Genomic DNA, 24,929 nt, shown 5'->3' on the forward strand with positions numbered 1-24,929 from the left:
ATACGCAGGGCCCAGCTGTAAAAGAGACCTTGGTCTCAGTCTGTGTTCCTTGTTGAAATAAAGGTATAATAATAATTATTATTATTATTACAGAGGCTTGCAATGAGACAGACATACAGCTCGGTTGCAAAGACTCTTTGAGAATGATTGCATGTTGCAAAGATATAGCGACTGTACGACTGATTTGACTGGTGAGATGTTGCTGTCGGTGTACCATGATGACTTGACAAGTTGTTGATGGATAATTATCTTTATCTTAATTATTTCTCATCTTTACCATTTCACTAACTGCCCTCACTTCTCACTTCCCCTCAAGCACTGCTAGCTGTAGCAGTTACAGATGTGCCTGTTTCCTGGCCCGCTGTGTTCTCTGCAGGAAACTTATGCAGTGACTTGGCACTTTTTATTCACACATAGAGGGGGGAAGACTGACTGTAACTTACTCCTTTAATGTACCTTCCCCTAACTCAATCCAAACAATGGAATAAACATTTTTGTTGTTGTTGGTGGTGGAATATTTCCCTTAAAACTGGAGTATTGTATCAAGGCACAAGGCGAGACCCAGATGCAGACACAGGAGGCAGATGGTTGGAGTCTTACAATGTTTAATAATCCAAAGGGGTAGGCAAGAGAATAGTCGTGGACAGGCAAAAGGTCAAAACCAGATCAGAGTCCAGGTGGCAGACAGGCTCGTGGTCAAGGCAGGCAGAATGGTCAGGCAGGCGGGTACAGAGTCCAGAACAGGCAAGGGTGGACTAGAAACCGGGAGGACTAGAAAAAGGAGAATAGCAAAAGGAGTATGGGACAAACACGCTGGTTGACTAAACATACAAGACGAACTGGCACAGGGAGACGGGAAACACAGGGATAAATACACTGGTAACCAGGTAAGCGAGACATGGCTCTGTTCTGTCTGAAAAACCTTGCAACCTCACACCCGGTATTGTTCTGTTCCAGTCTGGTCACCTCGTGGGAAATGTCCACCTTTGGACTTGACCAAGAGATCATCCCAACAAACCTGTCAAAGCACCTTCACAGCATGAACATGATGAACAGGAACTCATACTTTCTCCACGCACCAGGCTGCTAACATTAATTATATAACATGGGGCATATTTCCAATAGCACTGGTTGTAATTATGTAATGACGGTTGTCATACATCAAGAAATATCCGTGATTAAATGAAAGGACCTTTATTAAATGTTTTTTGTTCATTGTCTGGTGTTGGTGTTTCAAATATAGTCGCATTATTAAACATTTCAGAATATTTATGTGAGGCCAAAAAAAGAGACCGTATCTTCTCACCCTATAACAATTCAAGCTTGTTGGGAAGGAGCCAACTTTCTAACGGCATATCAGTCATGTGTGAGTGTGAGTCATAGAAATGGCATGCTAACTGTTTTATACAGGTCCCAGCTGAGGAAGAACAATGGTCCCTCTGTGGTATATACTGAGCCTATACTGTCTATTCATAGGTAACTTAATATTAATGGAATTAATTCATCAATGATCCTTCACTATCACTGCTTATCATTCAAACTAGGGGAAAATGCAATGTTTCTCCCTTTTTAAGTTTCACAACCAGGGGAAATGCAGCTTTTTTTTTAGGGTGGCTTACCTCTGCTGCTCCCCTGATTCAAATAGGCCCCTCGCTGATGTCTTGCAGCTTTCCCTCTGGCACTGTCTATGTTCACATGGTCATTATGGTCAGGTGATCCCTACTTTTGATTGAAATGGGACACTATGCTATTACCACCTTCCCACTTTGCTATGAACGCATCATTTGGCCAAAATGGAGCTGTAGGGAAATGCTGGGGGAATCCCGCGCCTCTCTCACGCTCACTCTGTGTCTCAAGCTTTTCTTTGATGTTGATACTATTTCCATACAGTATTACAGTATTACAGTATTACCGTTGTCTATCCTTCTCCTTGACACGTAAACTACTTCACAGTTGATATAATGTAGCCTAGTAATTGACAACAGTAAACACATTTACTGCTATAGAACCTCTCTTCACCTGTCTCTTAACTCAGTGAAATATTTTGCATACTGGAGAAAGACTGCAACCTACTCTTATGTATTTACAGTATATTTTGAAGTTTACTCCCTGAGTCCTAATCTACATATAGCATTACTTCTATCTTATATGCTTGTTGTCTCTTACACCAGTGTTTCATTTTCTTTGTATCAACTTTCCCCCATTTACGCTTTTATACCCTCATTTCCAGCTGTAATGTCAACAAAGGATAAGATTGTGTTTACCAGACAATCTGTGTAAAAAGGCCGTGCCTGTGCACGTGACTTTCCCAACAGTCCCTTTAGGGTGACTTTTCCCTTCTCAGCTGTCTATCACAGCCTCCTGGTTTCAGCCAATGTGTGCCGCGAATGGACATTTGGACTCTGGCCCCTCCCTCTCTAGCTCAGAGTGGTTGTCATCTTCAGCCGATGAGGACGCAAAGTTTGGCTGGGGAGGCAGAAGGCTAGGGCGGTAAGATGGCGGACAGGGAAAAAAGGAGGAAAATGTAACTGGATGATTTGTCCTCTGACAAATCAACTGTAAAGTTCGGTGTTCCTCAAGGTTCCGTTTTAGGACCACTATTGTTTTCACTATATATTTTACCTCTTGGTGATGTCATTCGGAAACATAAGGTTAACTTTCACTGCTATGCAGATGGCACACAACTGTACATTTCGATGAAACATGGTGAAGCCCCAAAATTGCCCTCGCCTGAAGCCTGTGTTTCAGACATAAGGAAGTGGATGGCTGCAAATGTTCTACTTTTAAACTCGGACAAAACAGAGATGCTTGTTCTAGGTCCCAAGAAACAAAGAGATCTTCTGTTGAATCTGACAATTAATCTTGATGGTTGTACACTCGTCTCAAGTAAAACTGTGAAGGACCTTGGTGTTACTCTGGACCCTGATCTCTCTTTTGACGAACATATCAAGACTGTTTCAAGGACAGCTTTTTTCCTTCTACGTAACATTGCAAAAATCCGAAACTTTCTGTCCAAAAATGATGCAGAGAAATGTATCCATGCTTTTCTCACTTCTAGGTTAGACTACTGCAATGTTCTACTTTTTGGCTACCCGGATAAAGCACTAAATAAACTTCAGTTAGTGCAAAACACGGCTGCTAGAATCTTGACTAGAACCCACTTTTTTTATCATATTACTCCAGTGCTAGCCTCCCTACACTGGCTTCCTGTTAAGGCAATGGCTGATTTCAAGGTTTTACTGCTGACCTACAAAGCATTACATGGGCTTGCTCCTACCCATCTTTCCGATTTGGTCCTGCCGTACATACCTACACGTACGCTACGGTCACAAGACGCAGGCCTCCTAATTGTCCCTAGAATTTATAAGCAAACAGCTGGAGGCAGGGCTTTCTCCTATAGAGCTCCATTTTTATGGAATAGTCTGCCTACCCATGTGAGAGACGCAGACTCGGTCTCAACTTTTAAGTCTTTATTGAAGACTCATCTCTTCAGTAGGTCCTATGATTGAGTATAGTCTGGCCCAGAAGTGTGAAGGTGAACGGAAAGACACTGGAGCAACGAACCACCCTTGCTGTCTCTGCCTGGCCGCTTCCCCTCTCTACACTGAGATTCTCTGCCTCTAACCCTATTACAGGGGCTGAGTCACTGGCTTACTGGTGCTCTTCCATGCCGTCCCTAGGAGGGGTGCGTCACTTGAGTGGGTTGAGTCACTGACGTGATCTTCCTGTCTGGGTTGGCGCCCCCTTTGGGTTGTGCCATGGCAGAGATCTTTGTTGGCTATACTCGGCCTTGTCTCAGGATGGTAAGTTGGTGATTGAAGTTATCCCTCTAGTAGTGTGTATGTTGTGCTTTGGCAAAGTGGGTGGGGTTATATCCTGCCTGTTTGGCCCTGTCCGGGGGTATCGTCGGACAGGGCCGCACAGTGTCTCCCGACCCCTCCTGTCTCAGCCTCCAGTATTTATGCTGCATTAGTTTATGTGTCGGGGGGCTAGGGTCAGTCTGTTATATCTAGATAATTTCTCCTGTCTTATCCGGTGTCCTGTGTGAATTTAAGTATGCTCTCTCTAATTCTTTCTTTCTCTCTCTCGAAGGACCTGAGCCCTAGGACCATGCCTCAGGACTACCTGGCCTGATGACTCCTTGCTGTCCCCAGTCCACCTGGCCGTGCTGCTGCTCCAGTTTCAACTGTTCTGCCTGTGGTTATGGAACCCTGACCTGTTCACTGGACGTGCTACCTGTCCCAGACCTGCTGTTTTCAACTCTGTAGAGACAGCAGGAGCGGTAGAGACACTCTGAATGATCGGCTATGAAAAGCCAACTGATATTTACTCCTGAGGTACTGACCTGTTGCAACCTCGACAACCACTAAGATTATTATTATTTGACCCTGCTGGTCATCTATGAAGATTTGAACATCTTGGCCATGTTCTGTTATAATCTCCACCCGGCACAGCCAGAAGAGGACTGGCCACCCCTCATAGCCTGGTTCCTCTCTAGGTTTCTTCCTAGGTTCTAGCCTTTATAGGGAGCTTTTCCTAGCCACCGTGCTTCTACACCTGCATTGCTTGCTGTTTGGGGTTTTAGGCTGGGTTTCTGTACAGCACTTTAAGATATCAGCTGATGTAAGAAGGGCTATATAAATACATTTGATTTGATTTGATATAACATATTATGTGTAAATATGCAGTGAGGGATTGCAGTCTTCTGGAAGATCTGTTGAAGGAGAAGATGGTGGATAAGAAAAAAGGAGAAAAGTGGAATATGTTTTGAGTGAATATGGAATGAAGTATATCAAAACTTTTGGAAGAGCAGAACGAAATTGAACCTGACAAGAGTGAGGATGAGTTAACTGCGGTGGCAGGTACAGTGATGACAGCCGAGAAGGAGCTGAGTGTAGAGGGAAGCAGTGTGGTGAAGAAGGGGCTGAGTGTAGAGGGAAGCAGTGTAGTGAGGATGGTTGGCGTCAAGTGCAAAAAGAGGTATACGTCAAATGAAATTTTATTGGTCACATACACATGGTTAGCAGATGTTAATGTGAGTGTAGTGAAATGCTTGTTCTCCAGTAGATCAGAGATGGAACCTGACGAGCGTGAGGATGAAGTACCTGCGGTGAGGACTGCTGAGTTTGGACATGATAAAGAAGAATATGGTCCAATAGAAGTGACATTTTTGGAGAAAGTGGACCCTTGCCTTTTGGCAGATCCATTTGTGGTTTCAGGGTGGGTGTGAAAGGATTTGGGTGCAGTTGAATCAGTGAAGGTAACAAGTAGTGGACTTGTGCTATTTGTTTGTGTCTCTTCTGACCAGAGGGAGTAGGCGCCCAGTGTCACGCAACTTTGGTCAAGATCTGTTTCTTCCTTAGCTCTTAGGAACAGAGCACCATTGAAAGGAGTGATTTCTGGGGTAGCCTTAAGTGTGGAGGTGGAGCAATTGAAGTTGAAGATTGTTGGTGTTTGTGACGCCCGCCATTTGGTGCGTCGCAGACCTGGTGGGGTGCGTGGTGAAACAGAGTAGTCATTGTCAGTCCTTTTTTAGTCAGAGTCTCTACCAGACAAGCTCATGTTCTGATAAATCAGTTATCCTGTTAGAGCTTTTGTGCCGAATCCACTGCAGTGTTTCAGGTGCCACGTTTATGGGACAGAGGATTGTTTAGTTTTGGTGGATAAAGTTGTGGTGTTAACTGTAGGGGTGCCCATGTTGCTGGGGATCGTAAGTGTCCGGTGCAAGAGAAGCAGGTTGAAGTGGCTAGCGTCAGAGTAGTGCAGAAGGTGCCATATGCTGAGACAGTGAAGAAAGTAGAGGAAGATGGGTCAAGGGTGAGGGATCCCGAGAGGATCCCTGTGAGTAGTAGATCTGTGCCAGCACAGAGGTATAGGTCAACGAGTGATTTATGCTTCAGTAAGGTTGGCTTCTTAGCATTCATGGCAATGGTTATCAACTGTATCGCACAAATGGAATGTAAATCACAGAAAATAGATGTTATGGTGGCAGCTGCAAAGATGTATTTGGGTATACAAGATTTGACTTCAGAAGAGTTACAGGGTGTGTTGAGGGGTGGTGTCCCGTCCTCCCAAGCCGTTGGCATGGTGCAGGAGCAGATAGGTTCAAAGTAGTGGAATGAGGTAGTGGGTTTTGAATGAGTCTACGTGGTGGTGTCTAGGGCTATTTTTCCATTTCTTAGAGGAACCGGACTAATGGAGAGAATTTGATGTACAGTAGGTAGGCTGTGACTAGCCTCACTCTCCAGTACAGTAGGTGGCGGTGTATGCACCTACAAGCTGGATGCGATCCACCAACCAGATTCCAAAGATGAAGAAGTTTGGCTGGGGAACAAAATCAAAACAAGAGCAACAAGGCAGGTAATGCATATACTGAACTGATTTGCAGTTAAAGAACATGTCATTTTAGTCTGTTCCACTCAACATGTTGATAAGCTTGGACAGGAAGACCGACAGTGGTTTAAGGAACCAACCAAGACCTGAAGACATAATGCCAAATGTATTTATATATGCACACAATGACTGAATTATGCTTATGATAAATATTAGCATCTCACAGCCCTCAATGCTTATGGAACAATACTGCATTTCTGAAATGTTGACAGAATCAATCTGATAAGCAAATAAAACTGTCTGGTATTAACTAGAAGTTCAGTGTGTTTTATAGAACTGTGCGTGCCGCAATGTAAGTTGGGCCCTCATATTGTTGATGATGATTAATGCATGCTACTGAAACCTACTAGTGTTGGTAATCTTGTTACATAGAATCCCTGAGCTGACAAGGTAGAAATCTGTCGTTCTGCCTCTGATTAAGGCAGTTAACCCACTGTTCCCTGGTAGGCCATCATTGTAATTAAGAATTTGTTCTTAACTGACTTACCTAGTTAAATAAAGGTTCAATTTAAAAATATATATATTTTTTAAACATAGTGTTCTGTCATCAGATGTTAGCATTGTTTACCTGCTTAGCTAAAGCACACTATCACCTAAGGACAGAATTGCCAGCTAATGTAACCATTACATGTGTGTGACTATTATTATGTGATTGCTATTATTACTGCAAAAAAGTGTGTTATGTTTCAGCTAAGTCAGTAGAATATTCTAGACTGCCTTGTGAGCTTGCACATGCTCACTGTATTTGTGGCCTACTAGATAAGATCTCTAGCTGGCTGGAGAGAGGTCATAAATCGTGACTGGCAGCAGTAATTAGCCTCTTTTCCCCAATACGTTGACACCTTATCTGTAGTGTGAATGTGTCTCCAATGATAGGCTATGTAGCCTACAGTTCCAATAGTATACCTTCATTATAGCTGTTACGTTCCCCAGTTTCTGTGTTGTTTTGAGTTTGTATGTGTGTATTTGAGGAAAAGACTTCCTAGGTTCTAAGCAGCTGATTGTTCGGCCCCATCAATGATTGGAGCTCTGAACCCTTCCTCTCGTCAGGGGAAACAGCTGTTTAATTACCAACTCCTTCTGGATGTCCAGCTTTCGCTGTCCAGCTGGATAAAAGCCAGTGTTCCTTTGTCAGAAAGAGAGAGAGCTTATTTGATGTCCTGTGTTGGTTGTTGAACAGTAACAGTTTTGTTTAAAGTATTTTGTAGCTGCTACTTCTGAGGTATGTGTACTTGTTCCCAGGGGGGAGGCACCTTGGGAGTGCTTAGGCAAGAGGCCTGCGGGCATACATAACCTGTAGTATTTACTGTCTACACACACAAGTAAGACCTGGGCGGACCACCCCCTGTATTTTGGTTAGCCTGCCAGGAGGTGCTAAAAGATGTAGGTAGGAGAGGGGACTCTAACTTTTACTTGATTTTCTTTGGTTCTGTCCAGCCGCTTTTCCCCACATTACCGTGTTAAGGAAATACATTTCCTGTTCACATACCTTTTTCACTCCACTGGGAGCTGAATGTAGAAGGGTGTTCTGGTTGCCATTGCGGAGTCGTCCTCTCCACAGTGGGGATCCCCTGCTAGTCGAGGCAGACGCTCGGGCGCCCAAGGTTCAACCATCTGCTGCCTTGGAATCTGCAAACACTAAGTTTCGACCTGATCACACCACTTATTTTTGGGGGGGTCACGCAATAAAAAAATATATTTACCTTATAAGATAATTGGCAGTGCTTTAGACAGTGTAATATACTAAACTCAGCAAAAAAATGTCCCTTTTTCAGGACCCTGTCTTTCAAAGATAATTTGTAAAAATCCAAATAACTTCAAAGATCTTAATTGTAAAGGGTTTAAACACTGTTTCTCATGTTTGTTCAAAGAACCGTAAACGATTAATGAACATGCACCTGTGGAACGGACGTTAAGACACTTACAGCTTACAGACGGTAGGCAATTAAGGTCACAGTTATGAAAACTTAGGACACTAAAGAGGCCTTTCTACTGACTGAAAAACAACAAAAGAAAGGTGGCCAGGGTCCCTGCTCATCTGTGTGAATGTGCCTTAGGCATGCTGCAAGGAGGCATGAGGACTGCAGATGTGGCCAGGGCAATAAATTGCAATACATATAGCACTACAGGGAGACAGGATGGACAGCTGATCGTCCTCGCAGTTGCAGACCACGTGCAACAACACCTGCACAGGATCGGTACATCCGAACATCACACCTGCGGGACAGGTACAGGGTGGCAACAACTGCCTGAGTTACACCAGGAATGCACAATCCCTCCATCAGTGCTCAGACTGTCCGCAATAGGCTGAGAGAGGCTGGACTGAGGGCTTGTAGGCCTGTTGTAAGGCAGGTCTCACCAGACATCACCTGCAACATCGCCTTTGTGCACAAACCCACTGTCGCTGGACCAGACAGGACTGACAAAAAGTGCTCTTCACTGATGTGTCGCGGTTTTGTCTCACCAGGGGTGATGGTCGGATTCGCGTTTATCGTCGAAGGAATGAGCGTTACAGAGGCCTGTACTCTGGAACGGGATCGATTTGGAGGTGGAGGGTCCGTCATGGTCTGGGGCGGTGTGTCATTGCAGGCAATCTCAACATTGTGCGTTACAGGGAAGACATCCTCCTCCCTCATGTGGTACCCTTCCTGCAGGTTCATCCTGACATGACCCTCCAGGATGACAATGCCACCAGCCATACTGCTCGTTCTGTGTGTGATTTCCTGCAAGACAGGAATGTCAGTGTTCTGCCATGGCCAGCGAAGAGCCCGGATCTCAATCCCATTGAGCACGTCTGGAACCTGTTGGATCGGAGGGTGAGGGCTAGGGCCATTCCCGCCCCAGAAATGTCTGGGAACTTGCAGGTTCCTTGGTGGAAGAGTGGGGTAACATCTCACAGCAAGAACTGGCAAATCTGGTGCAGACCATGAGGAGGAGATGCACTGCAGTACTTAATGCAGCTGATGGCCACACCAGATACTGACTGTTACTTGTGATTTTGACCCCCCCCCTCCCCCCCCCCTTTGTTCAGGGACACATTATTCCATTTCTGTTAGTCACATGTCTGTGGAACTTTTTCAGTTTATGTCTCAGTTGTTGAATCTTATGTTCATACAAATATTTACACATGTTTGCTGAAAATGAACGCAGTTGATGGTGAGAGGACGTTTCCTTTTTTTTTTTTTTTTTTACTAAGATGGTACACTATTAAATAAATACGTTTTCATCTAACATGTCCAAGCAGGAATGCATTATTAAAAACATTTTGATGTGCAAGATAATCCAGTGAGTTGTGAGTTGACACATTTTATTGTTATAATTTACTGTTGAAACAGAGCTTCAGAATTTTGTTCAATAGAGATGAATTTGCCTACATGTTTATGTTCACAAATATCATCGGTTACTTTTGTGGATTATTCACCACATGAAGTTTAAACTTAAAACAAATTAGCTAGATCACTAGCTCAGCTCAACTGATTGACTAATTATTTTCAAAATGTTTTATCAAAGTAGGCCAAGTACTTGCTGGTATCCATCAATCAAATGCTATGGTGTCAACATGTTATACTCTTTTGTTCCAGATATTATCAGATACATGGGCTACACATACTGAGACAGAGGAGTGCTGTTTCGCTCGCTCTGAGGATTTCTCCGGTGACCTTCAGCCACCTGCGAATTGACGGAAAGTTATGAAAACACAGATAGAGATGAACAACATTTTAAATACATTTTATTTTATTATTGATGAAATATTTGGTGAATCCTGGCTTCCCTTGGCATCCATGAATACACTTCACTACTCAGATACAGTGCATTCGGAAAGAATTCAGACAGCTTGACTTTTTCCACATTTTTTACATTAGTCTTATTCTAAAATGCATAAAATATTTTTTCAACTATGGGACTTTATATAAACAGGTGTGTGCCTTTCCAAATCATGTCCAATCAATTGAATTTACCACAGGTGTTCTCCAAGTTGTAGAAACATCTCGAGGATGATCAATGGAAACGGGATGCACCTGAGCTCAATTTCAAGACTCATAGCAAAGGGTCTGAATAGTTATGCAAATGAGTTCTTTCGTGAATTTGCTAACATTTCTAGCTTTGTCTTTATGGAGTATGTGTGTGTACATTGAGGGCCATTTATTTTTTTTATCCATTTTTGAAAAAGGCTGTAACGGAATGAGGAAAAAGTCAAGGGGTCTGAATACTTGCAGAATGCACTGTATGTAAGGGATAATGAACGAGGGGCTATGTGTTGTTCTATGGAAAGTAATGGACGACGGGAAAAGTGTGAACTGACCTTTAAACAGAGATGCATTATTTTCCAGAGAACGCATAGAGCCTCGAGTTGATTATTCCTTTTATACCACGGCTATAATTGAACACATTTGCCTCCCAGTAGGATCAGAGTTCTCTTTTCCAGTAGGGGAGTTTTAGTTTTCTGCCTACTTGGCAGGTGTAAAGTGTCCATGCTTTGAGTATCCTGCCCCCCGCGGTAGGTTTAGAGTTCCCTACCTTCCTGGTTGGTCCAATCTATCCTGCCCCCTTGGTAGGCTCTCAGTTTATGGCTTTACCCAATCAATCAATCAAATGTATTTATAAAGCCCTTTAACATCAACCAATGTAACAAAGTGCTATAGAGAAACCCAGCCTAAAACCCCAAACAGCAAGCAATGCAGATGTTTAAGCACGCTGGCTAAGAAAAACTTCCTAGAAAGACAGGAACCTAGGAAGAAACCAAGAGGAACCAGGCTCTGAGGGATAGCCAGTCCTCTTCTGGCTGTGCTGGGTTGAGATTATAACAGTACATGGCCAAGATGTTCAAACTATCATGGATGACCAGCAGGGTCTAATAATAATCACTACCGCAGAAGTTGTAGTGCAACAGGTCAGCAACTCAGGATTAAATGTCAGTTGGCCTTACATAGCCGAGCATTCATAGTTAGAGACATCAGGTGCGCTAGAGAGAGAGAGAGAGTCGAAACAGCAGGTCCGGTATAAGGTAGCACGTCTGGTGAACAGGTCAGGGTTCCATAGCCGTGGGCAGAACAGTTGAAACTGGAGCAGCAACACGACCAGATGGACTGGGGACAGCAAGGAGTCACCGGGCCAGCTAGTCCTGAGGCATGGTCCCAGGGCTCAGGTCCTCCGGGAGGGGAGGGGGAGAGAGAGAGAGAATTAGAGGGAGCATACTTAAATTCACACAGTTCACCGGATAAGACAGGAGAAATACTCCAGACATAACAGACTGACCCTAGCCCCCCGACACAAACTATTGCAGCATAAATACTGGAGGCTGAGACAGGAGGGGTCGGGAGACACTGTGTCCCCGTCCGACAATACCCCCGGACAGGGCCAACCAGGCAGGATATAACTCCACACACTTTGCTAAAGCACAGCCCCCACACTACTAGAGGGATATCTTCAAACCACCAACTTACTACCCTGAGACAAGGCTGAGTATAACCCACAAAGATCTCCACCACGGCACGAACCTGAGGGGCCGCCCTCAGTCTCAGGCCCCAGTTGCAGGTTCAAACTTGTCTGACTTAGGTTCCCAGACTCCAGCCATAGTGCTAGGCCCCCAGTCCTCAACCGTTCTAGGTCTACAGTCTCCTGCACTAGTGGGTCCTAAGTTTGCTGCTCTGCCAGGCCATAGGCACCCTACCCAGCTTGGCCCCATGTTTGCTTCGCCGTTAGGCCTGCAGTCTGCTGCCCTGCTCAGATCGCAGCCCCCTGACTTAGTTGGTAGGCACTTGCCTAGCCTGCTAGGTTTAGGACCTCCTGCCATTCTAGGCCCAGAGTTTGTTGTACTAGGTTTGCTGTCTCCACGGTTCTTCAGCCTGCCAGGCTTAGAGCTTCCTGTCCTGCTGGGCCAAAAGTTCTGTGCTAGGTTCTCAGTCCTCAGCCCCCCTTGGCCCTCATTCGCTAGCACTAGGTCCTCAGTCTCCTGCTGTACTAGCTGTGATCTCCTATCCCTCAGTCGTTTTTCCCCGTCAGGTCCAGAGTCGTTTTTCCCCGTCAGGTCCAGAGTCGTTTTTCCCCGTCAGGTCCAGAGTCGTTTTTTCCCCGTCAGGTCCAGAGTCGTTTTTCCCCGTCAGGTCCAGAGTCGTTTTTCCCCGTCAGGTCCAGAGTCGTTTTTCCCCGTCAGGTCCAGAGTCGTTTTTCCCCGTCAGGTCCAGAGTCAGTTTCCCCGTCAGGTCCAGAGTCAGTTTCCCCGTCAGGTCCAGAGTCAGTTTCCCCGTCAGGCCCAATGTTATCAGCACTTGTCTCCCAGCCTTCAGTCGTTGCGGTTTTGCTGTCTCCAGCTCTAGTTGGCCCTGTCTACTGCTCCGCCAGGCTATAGGTTCTCTTCCCCACTAGGTCTGCAGCCTCTGCCCTCAGTTGGTCCGCAACCCACAGCCAGCAAGCAGTCAGCTCCCTCAGTGCTTCTCGCCAAATCTCCTGCCCTAGTTTTAGGCCCTGGTTTTCCCGTCTTACTAAACCCTGAGTTATCTATTCCTTTAGGTGTGCAGTCCCTGCTCCTAGCCAGTTCGCAGTACCCAGCCTCATTCGGCACCCAGTCGCCTATACTAGCACTAGGCTACAAGTTCCCTGCTTAGATAGGTTTGCAGCCTCCCACCATACCTGGCTTGCAATCCTCAGTTTTAGGGCCTGACAGTTCAGGGGACTTACTGCTGAGTTTCCTGCCCTGCTAGGCCCTCAGCCCCCTGACCTGGGGGACCCACGTTCCCTGACCATGGTGGCCTGCTCTCTCCAGTTCTGGAGGGCCACTTGCCTCCTGCACTGGAAGACCCTCCGGCCCTTGCACCTGTGGAACCACCTGACCTCGTCTCTGGGGACCAGCCGGCCCCTGCCTCTAGATCCCCGAGGAGCCTTGCCTATGGGTCCCCAACTGCTCCACCATGCAAGCCATTGCCTTCAGCAGTGGTGAGTCACCAACCTCAGCCATTGAGCTAACAATGACAGTTGTGATATTGACAATAATAACTGCTTGGTAATGAAACTTTGCTAGAGATAGTTATCTTGTTACATCTAACTTATTTCTACTGTCGTCAGCTGGTAGCATTGTTTACCTGTTGGCTAGCTCATGCAAGTTGTCTAATTACAGAATTGCAAGTCACTGTTGCATGATTGTAGCTACAATCACAAGTGTTATGTGAATGTTGAATTTTCTGCAAGAAAGTGTCTTATTGTTAAGTTCTGGAAGATTCTCGAAGGCCTGGTTTGCTCGAGCATGCACACTTGATTTAAGGCCTTGGCCTAGTAATCAAGTAACGGCGCCTCCTAGGATCCAATAGGATCTCTCTCTAGCTGGTTGGTGAGAGACGTAAATCCATCACACCTGACTCCAATAATCAACTAATCATGATCTTCAGTTTAGACCGCAGTTTGTTTAATAAGCTTTTTAATCAGTTTGCTTGGGATGGGGGAAAGTGTGTGACATTACTCCGGTCCCCCGAGGACTGGAGTTGCCCATCCCTAATATAGGCCTGACTGTGTAGCTTGTATTTCCAGTGTTTATATGCATGTTTATCTCCTTTCCTTTATAGAAACCACAGATTACTACTTTGATATGAGTGCGCCCATATATAGAGTTCCTGCTCTTGGGGCATTCCCATACGGAAGACAAAGTCCATATATGGAAATCCTGCTGTGGATTAAGACGTGTGGTCTGAAGCTTAAAGCTCTCCTGCGTTATAAGCAACACGTTCAGTGTGGTTGAGTTATGTATATTGTGTGCAGAGCTGATAACTGTGGTTTCTTTTTTTCAGCGAGCTGTGTTTGGGGGGAGGGGTTCTTGCCCGCCAGCCTGTAGCAAGTCAGAACCTCAACAAAACACAGCAAGGCACTTCCCTAATTGCTCTAGTCGCACTGATTGACGTCATTTAATGTTGAGCTAAATGTAAATATATACATATATAAAAAGAAACGCTATAAACCAGTACTTTTTGGGGTTCAAACTTTATTTTGCTGGTCAGAACGGGGAAAACAGTTATGTTCAGAAACAATTTGAAAATGATTTAGGTTCCAACCTCAGTACAACTGTTTGTTGGGTAACAGTGTGAAGACGGATGCCTTTGAAATACTGTGAGGTTGGTTGATTAAACAAGAGGATTCAGGTGAGTTAGGTGGGCTTGTGGCTAATGAAGATTGGATGCAGGTCAGCAAATTGGCATGGTCAATGCTCTATGACCATATATATAATTCCTTCATAATGATCGCATGGCAATGTGGGTGTCTAGGCCCATATAAGGAGTTCCTGCTCTGGGCAAGTTATGCAAATTGTGAGCAGAGCTGATCACTGTGGTTTCCTTTTTTTCAGCAAGCTGTAAAGGGAATGATGCCACTCGTAGCTTGAGAGTTTTGTTTATGTGAGGTTGAGTGTGTCTGCGCATGTGTGCGTGTGGCAGCGGAGACAGAGTGGAATGACTGCTGATAAGTTCACAGGAAGAGGTGGCCTGTTTTCTTTTTCTTAATCATGATGTATCTGCTCATTGTATCCCATTTATTTACTGTGTTGAGGGTAATGTTTCTGGTTGCTGTTGTGGAGTATCTTCATCACTTGTTATCTATAGCAGGGTTTTATGGTAAAACACTCCTTCAAACTAATCATGGTCTAGATTAAAGCCCATTAACATTTGGTTGATTAGTTGAATCAGGTGTTATAGATTGTTTACCTAATCAGCCCATTTATTTATTCCAGACTGTGAATACAGTAAGGCATCATGTCATACTGGAGTGAGGGAGGTAAACAGGTGAGGTGGTTGGTTGAGAAGGTAGGAGAACTAGCCCAAGGTGCCTGCATAGTCATAGGTTACTATAGTTCACATTTTTCAGTGAGGTCAGATGAGGATATACAGTGCATTCGGAAAGTATTCAGACCCCTTCCCCTTTTTCTACATTACAGCCTTATTATAAAATTGATTAAGTCAATAAAAATACTCATCAATCTACACACAATACCCCATAATGACAAAGTGATAACAGGAAACCTGCCACTATCTCTATAGTAAGCATGGTGGTGGCAGCAACATCATGCTGTGGGGATGTTTTTCAGCGGCAGGGACTGGGAGACTAGTCGGGATCGAGGGAAAGATGAACAGAGCAAAATACACAGAGATCCTTGATGAAAACCTGCTCCAGAGCGCTCATGACCTCATACTGGGTCTAAGGTTCACCTTCCAATAGGACAACACCCTTCAGCACACAGCCAAGACATTCAGGAGAAGGTTTTGGGACAAGTCTCTGAATGTCCTTGAGTGGTCTAGCTAGAGCCCGGACTTGAACATCTCCGGAGAGACTTGAAAATCGCTGTGCAGCGACACTCCCCATCCAACCTGACAAAGCTTGAGAAGATATGCAAAGAAGAATGGGGCAAACTCCCCAAATACAAGTGTGCCATGCTTGTAGTGTTATACCCAAGAATAGTGGAGGCTGTAATCGCTGCCAATGGTGCTTCAACAAAGCACTGAGTAAAGGGTCTGAATAATTCTGCAAAGAAAATATATACATTTTCAAAAATGCCTAAACTGTTTTTCCTTTGTCATTATGGGGTATTGTGTGTAGATTGATGAAGGGAGGAAAAACTGTCATCCATTTTGGAAAAAGGCTGTAATGTAATAAAATGTAGAAAAAAATCAGGGGGTCTGAATACTTTCCAAATCTACTCTAACACTCATTTAGTCATTAGTCAACATGCAACAGGCAAACTCTCACCAACTAGAGAGAGAAAACAGAGCTGGACTGACACAACAGTTGCTTCCTGGCTGCCACCATGTCCAACTCCTCCTTGAGCTGCCTGAGCAGAGCAATGATCACAGAGGGGGAAGGCTGAGGCTTACCTTCCCTGCCATTTGTGGTCTGTGGGTCTGGTAAACTGCCCTTAGTGGCTTAGCGTCCTATTTCAATCATGAGTTGAAGTTGGAGTCACTTAGTTAATAGTACAGAATGTGGCATTAATGTTGTTACTGTTGTGTTCTGTCATATCATTGATAGTAATTTGGTATCAGATCTGGGGATGCAAAGCACTTAAAGTCAAGTTTACCAGGCCCACTAATCTCTCGTGGACAGACTACATGAACATTCATCTGACCAATTACAAAAGAATGTTGTTCTGGTTTAACTGAGATTACAGGCCCACAGACCACAGCCTACACAATGATGTAGTCACACCATTTAATCATTCTGAATACTGTTACATGAGACAGAAAAGAGAGAGTATCCTCTCACGGTATAACCTGTCTCCCTGGGTACGGAAGTACGGTCGTACGGCGGTGGCCTTAGTCCTTAGCTCTGACACGGACCCAGTTCCCTCTCAGCCAGACAGGCAGATACTCCACCATGCAAGCCATCGCCTTCAGCAGTGGTGAGTCACCAACCTGAGCCATTAAGATAACAATGACAGTTGTGATATTGACTGTCATTGTAATAACTGCTTGGTAATGAAACTTTGCTATAGATAGTTATCTTGTTACATCTAACTTATTTGTACTGTCGTCAGCTGGTTGCATTGTTTACCTGTTGGTTAGCTCATGCAAGTTGTCAAGTCACTGTTGCATGATTGTAGCTACAATCACAAGTGTTATGTGAATGTTCAATTTTCTGCAAGAGAGTGTCTTATCGTCAAGCTAAAGCAAGTTAAGTTGTGGAAGACTCTCGAAGGCCTGGTGTGCTCGAGCATGAACACTTGATTTAAGGCCTTGGCCTAGTAATTAAGTAACGGCACCTCCTAGGATCCGATAGGATCTCTCTGTAGCTGGTTGGAGAGACAGACTTAAATCCATCACACCTGACTCCAATAATCAACTAATCACGATCTTCAGTTTAGAACGCAGTTTATTTAGTCAGCTTTTTAATCAGTTTGCTTGGGATGGGGGAAAGAGTGTGACACCACTCCGGTGAGTTCGCCCATATATGGAGTTCCTGCTCTGGGGGCATTACCATACGGAAGACAAAGCCCATATATGGAAATCCTGCTGTGGATTAAGACATGTGGTCTGAAGCTTAAAGCTCTCCTGCGTTACAAGCCACACATTCAGGGTGGTTGAGTTATGTATATTGTGAGCAGAGCTGACAACTGTGGTTTCCTTTTTTTTCAGCGAGCTGTAAAGTGACAGGTGTCACTCATAGATTGTGGGTTGTGGGTTTTGTGTTTGTGGCAGCGGCGACAAAGAGTGGAATGACGGCTGATAAGTTCACAGGATGTGGGGGCCTGTTTCTTTTTCTTCATCATAATGTATCTCATCATGATGTATCTGCTCATTGTATCCCATTGATTTATGGTGTTGAGGGTAATGTTGCTGTTGTGAAGTATCTTCATCACTTGTTATGTATAGCACGGCAGGACACTTTTGTTCCAGTCCAGCCTCTTGGCTAAACACTCCTTCAAACTAATCATGGTCTAGATTGAAATCCATTAACATGTGGTTAATTAGTTGAATCAGGTGTTATAGATTGTTTACCTAATCAGCCCATTTATTTATTCCAGACTGTGAATACAGTAAGGCATCATGTCATACTGGAGTGAGGGAGGTAAACAGGTAAAGTGGTTGGTCGAGAAGGTAGGAGAACTAGCCCAAGGTGCCTGCATAGTCATAGGTTACTATAGTTCACATTTTTCAGTGAGGTCAGATGAGGATATACAGTGCATTCGGAAAGTATTCAGACCCCTTCCCTTTTTCCACATTTTGTGACATTACAGCCTTATTATAAAATTGATTAAGTCAATAAAAATACTCATCAATCTACTCACAATACCCCATAATGACAAAGTGATAACAGGAAACCTGCCACTATCTCTACAGTAAAGCATGGTGGTGGCAGCAACATCATGCTGTGGGGATGTTTTTCAGAGGCAGGGACTGGGAGACTAGTCGGGATCGAGGGAAAGATGAACAGAGCAAAATACACAGAGATCCTTGATGAAAACCTGCTCCAGAGCGCTCATGACCTCATACTGGGTCGAAGGTTCACCTTCCAATAGGACAACACCCTTCAGCACACAGCCAAGACATGCAGGAGGAGGTTTTGGGACAAGTCTCTGAATGTCCTTGAGTGGTCTAGCTAGAGCCCGGACTTGAACATCTCTGGAGAGACTTGAAAATCGCTGTGCAGCGACACTCCCCATCCAACCTGACAGAGCTTGAGAGGATATGCAAAGAAGAATGGGAGAAACTCCCCAAATACAAGTGTGCCATGCTTGTAGTGTTATACCCAAGAATAGTGGAGGCTGTAATCGCTGCCAATGGTGCTTCAACAAAGCACTGAGTAAAGGGTCTAAATAATTCTGTAAAGAAAATACACTGCTCAAAAAAATAAAGGGAACACTTAAACAACGCAATGTAACTCCAAGTCAATCACAATTCTGTGAAATCAAACTGTCCACTTAGGAAGCAACACTGATTGACAATAAATTTCACATGCTGTTGTGCAAATGGAATAGACAAAAGGTGGAAATTATAGGCAATTAGCAAGACACCCCCAATAAAGGAGTGGTTCTGCAGGTGGTGACCACAGACCACTTCTCTTCCTATGCTTCCTGGCTGATGTTTTGGTCACTTTTGAATGCTGGCGGTGCTTTCACTCTAGTGGTAGCATGAGACGAAGTCTACAACCCACACAAGTGGCTCAGGTAGTGCAGCTCATCCAGGATGGCACATCAATGCGAGCTGTGGCAAGAAGGTTTGCTGTGTCTGTCAGCGTAGTGTCCAGAGCATGGAGGCGCTACCAAGAGACAGGCCAGTACATCAGGAGATGTGGAGGAGGCCGTAGGAGGGCAACAACCCAGCAGCAGGACCGCTACCTCCGCCTTTGTGCAAGGAGGAGCACTGCCAGAGCCCTGCAAAATGACCGCCAGCAGGCCACAAATGTGCATGTGTCAGCATATGGTCTCACAAGAGGTCTGAGGATCTCATCTCGGTACCAAATGGCAGTCAGGCTACCTCTGGCGAGCACATGGAAGGCTGTGCGGCCCCACAAAGAAATGCCACCTCACACCATGACTGACCCACCGCCAAACCGGTCATGCTGGAGGATGTTGCAGGCAGCAGAACGTTCTCCACGGCGTCTCCAGACTCTGTCACTTCTGTCACATGTGCTCATGTGCTCAGTGTGAACCTGCTTTCATCTGTGAAGAGCACAGGGCGCCAGTGGCAAATTTGCCAATCTTGGTGTTCTCTGGCAAATGCTAAAAGTCCTGCACGGTGTTGGGCTGTAAGCACAACCCCCACCTGTGGACGCCGGGCCCTCATACCACCCTCATGGAGTCTGTTTCTGACCGTTTGAGCAGACACATGCACATTTGTGGCCTGCTGGAGGTCATTTTGCAGGGCTCTGGCAGTGCTCCTCCTTGCACAAAGGCGAAGGTAGCGGTCCTGCTGCTGGGTTGTTGCCCTCCTACGGCCTCCTCCACGTCTCCGGATGTACTGGCCTGTCTCCTGGTAACGCCTCCATGCTCTGGACACTACGCTGACAGACACAGCAAACCTTCTTGCCAGATCTGAGGATGCAAAGCACTTAAAGTCAAGTTTACCAGGCCCACTAATCTCTCGTGGACAGACTACATGAACATTCATCTGACCAATTACAAAAGAATGTTGTTCTGGTTTAACTGAGATTACAGGCCCACAGACCACAGCCTACACAATGATGTAGTCACACCATTTAATCATTCTGAATACTGTTACATGAGACAGAAAAGAGAGAGTATCCTCTCACGGTATAACCTGTCTCCCTGGGTACGGAAGTACGGTGGTACGGCGGTGGCCTTAGTCCTTAGCTCTGACACGGACCCAGTTCCCTCTCAGCCAGACAGGCAGATAAACTTGAGGCAGAGAGAGGATGCCATCAAACATAATGACAAAAGAGTAGGTGTATTGCATTTCAAACTTGTATACCTCTACTCACAAAGAGATTAGTCACAGAAGTACATTTTCAGATGTGGCACAAAGCTCATGATTTGTGTGTATGATAGATGTTTACCATTTGGCATGGAGCTACCTCGTCCTTCTGTATAGAGTAGTGTTTAGAGTTGACCTTTCCAACTGGTTTGAGGGACAGAAACGTGACCGTGACTTAGCCTTGGACCATCATTGGGAGACTTGGTGGTTTCCTGGTTGTAGTCCTGTGTCCCTCTACAATCTCCACACTTCCTGTGGGGAAGTGGTCAGTCGCATCGCTGCTAATTTAATCATTCCGTGGAGGTTTGTAATAGTTTTATTACAACTCGTCAGACACCCCTAACCCTCCTTGTAGGCTACCCTGCCAGGCTATAACCCTGTTTATTTGCCCTGATATCTAACAGTAGTCTGTTATCCACAGCTATCTGCTCATTGTTTTCTAAAGTCTCTGGAAATGTGAAAGTTGTGAATTTATTTTAGATTATGGTAGTGAAGAGTGTTTTTTCTTCTTTAGTAGTTCTTATGCATTTAGCTCCGACTGAAGGTACTGTGATGTTTCCTGTTTCAGACTGGTGTCAGAGAGGGACAGCACTGTGATCCTTCTATTTAACTAAACAGTCTGGTGTGATTGACTTGGGTGGATGGGAGGTGAAAGTGTTGCATGACTGCTGCTGAGAAGTTCACAGGGCGGGGGGGGGGGGGGGGGGGGGTAGTGAAAGTCCAAAGTTTTTGGCAGTGAAAGTTGTGTAATGTTTGTACATTACTGTACAACTGTACTCCCTGTTCACCCACGACTGCGTAGCCAGGCACAACTCCAACACCGCACACAGCCAAAATCCAACACAACATCATTAAGTTTGCCGACAACACAACGGTGGTAGGCCTAATCACTGACAATGAGTCAGCTTATACGGAGGTCAGAGACCTGGCAGTGCAGTGCCAGGTCAACAACCTCTCCCTCAACATGATCAAGACAAAGGAGATTATCGTGGACTACAGGAAAAGGTGAGCTGAGCACACCACCATTCTCATTGATGGGGCTGTAGTGGAGCAGGTTGAGAGATTTAAGTTCCTTGGTGTCCACATCAAACAATCAAGGTCCAAACACACCAAGACAGTCGTGTAGAGGGCACGACAATGCCCATTCCCCTCAGGAAACTGAAAAGATTTGGCATGGTCCACATATCCTCAAAGTTCTACAGCTGCACCATTGAGAGCATCCTGACTGGTTGCATCACCACCTGGTATCGCAACTGCAAGGTGCTACAGAGGGTAGTGAGTGCAGCCCATTACATCACTGGGGCCAAGCTTCCTGCCACCCAGGACCTTATACCAGGCTGTGGGGTTTCCACATCACCAAGTTCAATAACAAAACAGGCACCAGTAGCACAAATAGAATGCAAAAGGGAAGTTTAGAGGTTTTGGTACACAGGGAAAGAACGGGGAATTCACCAATCACCTCACAGTCCACAAGCATGTCATGTTTCCCATTCCATTTTTCAGGGTTAATCCTCACACTCGGGTTCTCAGCCAATCTGGTCTGATACACACGGGGGGTAATCCAACAGTCCAGGTAATCACACAGATATTGCGCTCACTTCTCTCACGCTTCATACCACTCTTGGTTCTCTCCTACTCTGCCCTTTTGTGCAGGATGCTTCCTCCTTTATCCCCAAGTACTCCCTGGCTTAATGACCCACAGCCTATCCTTGTTGGGGCCGGAAGTCCATATAAGGCCCTGGGGTGGAGCCAACGGGCTTTCAGATATCTCCCCTCAATAACCACTCCCCTCACCTCTCCCTACCATCTTACACAATATATACTATCTATACATAGTCACTTTACCCCTACTATACCCACATGTATATATTACCTCAACTAAATTGTACCCCCGCACATTGGCTCGGTACCGGTACACCCTGTATATAGCCTTGCTATTGTCATTTTATTGTTACTTAAAATAGATAAATTTTGTGTTTATTTAGTTAAAATTTTCTTAACTCTTATTTTTCTTAACTGCATTGTTGGTTTAAGGGCTTGTAAGTAAGCATTTCACGGTAAGGTCTACACCTGTTGTATTTGGCGCGTGTGACAAATACAATTTTATTTTATTGTATCTTTAGTAGTATTATAGTAGTGAGGTGTTTAGTATCTTTAGTAGTTCTTATGCATTTAGCTCAGACTGTAGGTACTCTGAGGTTGCATGTTTCAGACTGGTGTCAGAGAGGGACAGCACTGTGATCCAGAACCTTCTATTTAACTAAACAGTCTGGTGTGGTCGACTTGTTATGCATAGTAAGCTGGTCACTGTGGCTTCCTTTTTGTGAGCTGTAAAAGTACAGGATAGATATCATATTGTGTTGGGGGAGGGCTGAGAGTGTTGCGTGAGGGCTGAGAAGAGGGGTGGTTGCTCTTCTCTTCCTGCACCTTGGTTGGAAGGAGAGGTAGCAACAATATTCTTCTCCTGCACAGATTGTTTAACTGAATAGTTGGAGGTGGATTTGTAACGTCATCAGAGGAAAACTGAGTATGAGGCATATTTAGATGCATAATAGCGTCACACTTTTTTGATAGTCTGCCACAGACGGGTGGTTATTCTCTTGATATATATATTTGTGTAGGGTGGGTGGGGTGAGTCTGTGAGATGTCCAGTGGAGCCTGCAGCTGATTTTTTTTCTCTGAGTGGAGACTGGAGCTGTTATTCTTAATCACAATGTATCTGTTCATTGTATTCCGTTCTTTATGGGGTTGAGGGTAATGTTTCTGATCACTGTTGTGAAGTATCTTCATCACATTGTTATTTATAGCATGGCAGGACACTTTTGTTCCAGTCCAGCTTCTTGGTAAAACACTGCTTCAAACTAATCATGGTCTAGATTGGCGCCCCCCCTTGGGTTGTGCCGTGGCGGAGATCTTTGTGGGCTATACTTGGCCTTGTCTCAGGATTGTAAGTTGGTGGTTGAAGATATCCCTCTAGTGGTGCGGGGGCTGTGCTCTGGCAAAGTGGGTGGGGTTATAGCCTGCCTGTTTGGCCCTGTCCGGGGTTATCATCGGATGGGGCCACAGTGTCTCCTGACCCCTCCTGTCTCAGCCTCCAGTATTTATGCTGCAGTAGTTTATGTGTCGGGGGGCTAGGGTCAGTCTGTTATATCTGGAGTACTTCTCCTGTCTTATCCGGTGTCCTGTGTGAATTTAAGTATGCTCTCTCTAATTCTCTCTCTATTTCTCTCTTTCTTTTTCTCTCTCGGAGGACCTAAGCCCTAGGACCATGCCTCAGGACTACCTGGCCTGATGACTCCTTGCTGTCCCCAGTCCACCTGACCGTGCTGCTGCTCCAGTTTCAACTGTTCTGTCTGACCGCTATGCAACCCTGACCTGTTCACCGGACGTGCTACCTGTTCCAGACCTGCTGTTTTCAACTCTCTAGAGACAGCAGGAGCGGTAGAGATACTCTTAATGATCGGCTATGAAAAGCCAACTGACATTTACTCCTGAGGTGCTGACTTGTTGCACCCTCGACAACTACTGTGATTATTATTATTTGACCATGCTGGTCATTTATGAACATTTGAACATCTTGGCCATGTTCTGTTATAATCTCCACCCGGCACAGCCAGAAGAGGACTGGCCACCCCTCATAGCCTGGTTCCTCTCTAGGTTTCTTCCTAGGTTCTAGCCTTTATAGGGAGTTTTTCCTAGCCACCTGCATTGCTTGCTGTTTGGGGTTTTAGGCTGGGTTTCTGAACAGCAATATGAGATATCAGCTGATGTAAGAAGGGCTATATAAATACATTTGATTTGATTTAGATTGAAGACCATTAACATTTGGTTGATTTGTTGAATCAGTTGTGTTATAGATTGTTTACCTAAGCAGTCCATATATTTATTCCAGACTGTGAATACAATAAGACTTCATGTCATTCTGGTGTCAGGGAGGTAAACCGGAAAAGACTCCTGTTCTGTTTTGGTATTTACTGTTCTTCTCCATGGTGACCACCACAGACATTTCTGTGACTAGGTTTGGTGGTGTAATTGAGCTGATATGTAAATTCCCCTGTACCGCTGCTCTATGCTTGGCTGAGAGACCGCTGTGGGAACAATAATGAAACAGAATACCAGATTATACATTTAAAAACTTTCTATCAGTTTGTGTCCAGATGATGGATTTTGGTCAATAGGAGTGGAACTCAACCTGTTCCCTCTCCTGTCCCTTTCCTCTTTGTAGGTCTGAGCATGAACTCACCAGTTTTATAAACAGATTGTACAGATTGTACTGCTATTCTTTTGTGTTGTGCTGTGTAAATAAACACATGCCCAGCCAGCGATCCCAGTTCTTTGGTGTTGTTTATTCTGACATTGGACAAGGGAAGTGCACATATGATGAGAAGGACTTGCAATGACAGTACCTTGACAATACTATCGATAGTAAAAACATAAAAATAAATTAATATAAATAAAACATAACTTAATTAAAAACTTAATATGTTTCAATCAACCATACAGACGTGCAAAACACGCAAACTTGGCGAATCAAAAAGTATGTGGTTTAAAATGGCAGGACCCTCTGTGTAAGTCTGTCACCGAGACCTCTCCCTGACTTTACTTCCAGACCCTAGGAATCCCAAGGGACTC

At 45.0% G+C, this 24,929-nt stretch overlaps 1 long non-coding RNA gene across 2 annotated transcripts; it reads left to right on the top strand.

Moving 5' to 3' along the window:
* Positions 1 to 653: 653 nt before the first annotated feature.
* On the top strand, positions 654 to 24,609 carry LOC129866728 (uncharacterized). 2 transcript variants are annotated; one of them, XR_008761517.1, is made up of 4 exons: positions 664 to 887; positions 4,093 to 6,360; positions 9,975 to 13,326; positions 23,548 to 24,609. It is a non-coding gene; the product is annotated as an uncharacterized LOC129866728 (long non-coding RNA). The 2 variants fall into 2 exon arrangements; XR_008761516.1 differs by lacking the exons at positions 9,975 to 13,326; positions 23,548 to 24,609 and having other exon boundaries at positions 654 to 887; positions 4,093 to 6,643.
* Positions 24,610 to 24,929: the final 320 nt, after the last annotated feature.

The sequence above is a fragment of the Salvelinus fontinalis genome, chromosome 12 (assembly GCF_029448725.1).
Source record: "Salvelinus fontinalis isolate EN_2023a chromosome 12, ASM2944872v1, whole genome shotgun sequence".
In the NCBI taxonomy this organism is placed as follows: domain Eukaryota; kingdom Metazoa; phylum Chordata; class Actinopteri; order Salmoniformes; family Salmonidae; genus Salvelinus; species Salvelinus fontinalis.